We start from the raw sequence: 4,304 nt of genomic DNA on the forward strand, positions 1-4,304 counted from the left end.
TGAAGAACTGAAGATCTATGTGGCATGGACAATTAAAGTGTCCTCTAATTTGTAAGAAAATTTTATACGTACCTGTGTCCAGTATTCTGTCTACACATATTTCAAAAGTAAAATTACCTCATCTATTTCATCCTGTTTTACTGCATTTAAACTATGAAATTCCTTATAATCAGAAGTGCTGGTAAATTTTAAAAACCTTTAAAATATGACTGGGAGATATCAGGTTTGTTTTAATTTTATCACAAGTTAGTAAGCATGCCCAAGATCTATGTTGTCCTCTTACTTTCCAAAGAATCCATAATTCATGATTGCCATTGGTTTCAATACATGCCATTTAAACCTGTCAAATTCCAGGTTTTTTTGCATAAAAATAGTCCTCCTCTAACTGTGGGTTTTCATAAAGTGAAAATTGGTGTGCTATCCAGTGTGCTGCCTCAAAGAGTCAGGCAATATTTATGATAAGAAGCACAGCTTAAAGATAACCAAGGGAAAGGTTGGAACATGAAAAATAACCACCATGGATGTTGTCAAGTCAGAAACCGAAGACTTTCTCAGAACGAAAATAAAAACAAAAATGAAACAAAACAAAACACAAACCAAACAAATAAATAAAAATCCAACAACCAAACAATAAAAACAATGCAAGGGTGAAATTCTTTGGCAGAATATTACTCAGATCATCAGGCCTTTCAGTTGGGATTTCATTTATTATTTCTAGGAGGCCATATGAAAAGGTAAAGTCGAGATGCTGAACGTTTATGAGTGTAACTAGGGAAGGAACCAGCCTGAGAGGGATTCTATGATGTAAGCTGAACTCTGGTGATGTCACAGAGCACTGGCTGAAGGTTGTGCATCTATTCCACTTGGAGGCTCTAGAATCCATTGAAGGTGAGTTCACTATCTTCACAGTGGTGTGTCAAAGCAAGGTCATTTTTTTCCCACAGGCTTTTGGTGCCTGGTCTGTATCAGGAGATAGAATCTGAATCAGGAGATAGATAAAATCTAGGATATTTTTCTATGGGTAAGTACATTTATGAAGTAATTGGGACCCTCATAGCTACAGAAAGCTAAAAGTTTTCTCTCCTACAGTGAGTTGCTGTACATTCTACTTTCCCCATGTTTATTATCAAGGGAAATGATTGGTCTAGGTTATTTTATGTCCTGAATTTATTATCCTTGCTAACAATATCTAGATCACAATTCCACTAAAATGCCAAAGCTCCTCTTTGTCCATGTGTACGTTAGAAAATATTAGTGCTAAATGGCTGATATTGCCTCAACTTGTTGAGATGTTCTTGAGTTCAGTGATGCAATGGCTTCATCAAATAATTCTGAAGCTGGGTCAGGAGAAACAATAAAGAAGGACAGTGGTGTGCTGTGTCCCTGGGAAGATATTTGTGAATACAAGGACTTAGCTCAGAGATTACAAGTACAAGAGAGTCATGGTGACCCCTCTGGCCCTTTTTTTTTTTCTCTTCTTCTTGATCATTGGGGGTAATAGTCATAGCACAACCTAAATTGACATAGAAATTCAAGGAGAGGATACTCATCAGAGGCAAATTAACTCAGGGCTGAAGAAATAAATGTTGATCTGAGTATGTTATTCTGAGCTCTAGAGAATTACTTGTTAATTACACTATTTTTATTGCCTTGTTTCCCTTGTTTCTTTGTTTCTTTGTTTGGTTGTTTGCTTGCTTGGTTAATTTTATTTGAGTTTCTGTATGTTTAGATTTGGCTGTCAGGAAACTCACTGTGTAGACCAGACTAGCCTTTATCTCACTAAGGTCTGCCTCACTCTGCCTCTTGAGTACTATGATTAAAGTTATGGGTCACCACCACTTCCTATTAACTTCTCCATTTGATTGTTTGTTTTATTATTTTTTTGTTTGTATTTCTGTTTTGTTTGTTTTTCGTTTGATTTTTGTTTGTTTTCTTTTACTTGTTGTTGTTGTTGTTGTTGTTGTTGTTGTTGTTGTTGTTGTTGAGACAGGGTTCCTCTCTATAGCACTGGCTGCCCTGGAACTCACTTTGTAGACCAGTCTGGTCTCTAATTTAGAAATCTGCCTGTCCTTGACTTCTGAGTTCTGGGATTAAATGTGTGTACCACCATGGCTGACTTATTAACTTCTTATTTTTATAAAATTAATTTTAGGAGCTCAAAACTGTTTAGCATAGTCTTCTTCACCTTCTCAGAAGTTCTCTTAGAGAAGAGTCTTGGTCCAGCATTCACTCCCAACCCATATCCATTGACCATCAGGAATTCATATATATGACAGAGGCAACAGCATTGTGTCTGGTTTAAACAGGCAAGATCTTCAGTCCCAGGCAATGGGCAAGTATGATATTTGAAAAGAATGGAAGCCACAAGACAGTGTGATCTAGCACAACAGGTCTACAGCCAGGTAGAAGACAACACCTCTGAAGAGTCTGAGCATGATATCACTCAAGAAGAAGAGTAGGAGGAAGCCTTCTTCCCAGGCCCTGGGGAATATTGTTGGCTGCAGAATTTCTCACGGGTGGAAGGAAGGTAATGAGCCTGCCACCCATTGGAAGGCCATCATTCTAGGTCAACTGCCATCAAACCCTTCTCTTTATTTGGTGAAGTACGACGGAATTGACAGTGTCTACGGACAGGAGCTCAACAGCGATGAGAGGTTTTTAAATATTAAGGTCTTGCCTCACAAAGTAGTTTTTCCTCAGGTGAGGGATGTCCACCTCGCCAGCGCACTGGTTGGCAGAGAGGTACAACACAAATTTGAGGGGAAAGATGGCTCTGAGGACAACTGGAGTGGGATGGTGCTAGCCCAGGTGCCATTCTTACAGGACTATTTTTACATTTCCTACAAGAATGATCCGGTCCTCTACGTTTATCAGCTCCTGGATGACTACAAGGAAGGTAACCTCCACATCATTCCAGAGACCCCTCTGGCTGAGGCGAGTCAGGTGATGAAAATGACTTCTTAATAGGTACCTGGGTGCAGTACACCAGAGATGATGGATCCAAAAAGTTCGGAAAGGTTGTTTACAAAGATCTAGCCAATCCTACCGTGTACTTTATCAAATTTCTTGGTGACCTACATATCTATGTCTATACTCTGGTGTCAAATATCACTTAAATTGAAAAAAATCACAAAGTACAGAAATGTAAACTTATAGGATTGAAAAAAAATGTTTGTTTTCCTGTGTTGGGTACCTATGGGTCTTTGACAACCTCAGTATCTTTGTCAATAAAATTTGTTTTGTTCTAAAAATTAGTACGTGTGACATGACATGCTTTTAGTGAACACTTTGTTGGAAGAGATGGACTATGGTGGAAAGAACATCAAAGGAAGATGAAAGTTGCAACTCAGGCTGTGAACAGTGCATACATCTAATATCACACAGGCTAAAATGGACAGGACTTAGCTTCTGTGGTCTGCATAGTGAGCAAGGAATTGGAGATATGACTTAGAGGAGCAGGGATGGCAGCAAAAGATGGATTTTTAGGAAGAAGGGGAGAAAGACAGGACATAGATAGAATCTCTGGTATGAAGTCTGAGGGAGAAACAACAAGTTGGGGAAAGAGTGATAGGAAAAAGGAATGTGGACTTGTTACACAAAGTGCAACCCAGAAAACTGATCCAAAGAGACTCAGAAATCAGACAAAATAAGGTTTCATTTGAATAATGAAACCAAATGAAACTTGTCTCTCATTTAAGATTTATTATCTTTATTTATATGGGTGGGAATAGGGCATGAGCTTGAGAGTATAGGTGACCACAGAGACATGAGTTGTCAGATCCCATGGAGCTGGCATTAAAGCTGATTGTTAACCATTGGATATGAATTCAAGAAAACAAATCCTGTTTTTTTGCGATACAAAAATGCTCTTGACAACATGGTCATCTCTCTATTCTCATTAAGATATCTTTTTAAGAAATCCAATATTAACATGCAGAAAAGAGACCAGGAAGAAGTTAAGAAAGATTAAATTGATGGTTACCTTTAAATACAATAAAGGACACAAAAAAGAGTAGAGGACACTGAGGGATAAATGAATTCTAAGATGAAGTTCTCAAAATGTGAAGCAGGAGACACAGGAAGAATAGAAATTTTCTGCAAATAGTTAAAATTGGGCATATCCACATTAGGTTCTTTGGTTTCTTAACAAATAGCCAGCCGATCAGGTCAAAGAGTAATTTAAAAGAGAAAATGAGTATACTGTGAGATAATATATAGTGGGGCTTGGATCCTGAGTGCTTTCCCTGAGCACTCCTTGCCTGTGATGAATCCTGTGATCCTTTGGAGGTCTCTGTTGAGTGCCC

At 38.3% G+C, this 4,304-nt stretch overlaps 1 pseudogene across 1 annotated transcript; it reads left to right on the forward strand.

Annotated features, from left to right (window-relative positions):
- Positions 1 to 899: 899 nt before the first annotated feature.
- Gm20879 (predicted gene, 20879) lies at positions 900 to 3,251 on the forward strand (annotated as a pseudogene). The gene is made up of 2 exons (NR_164189.1): positions 900 to 1,021; positions 2,153 to 3,251. The product of NR_164189.1 is annotated as a predicted gene, 20879 (transcript).
- The last annotated feature ends 1,053 nt before the right edge of the window (positions 3,252 to 4,304 follow it).

This window comes from Mus musculus, chromosome Y (genome assembly GCF_000001635.26).
Source record: "Mus musculus strain C57BL/6J chromosome Y, GRCm38.p6 C57BL/6J".
Lineage (NCBI taxonomy): Eukaryota > Metazoa > Chordata > Mammalia > Rodentia > Muridae > Mus > Mus musculus.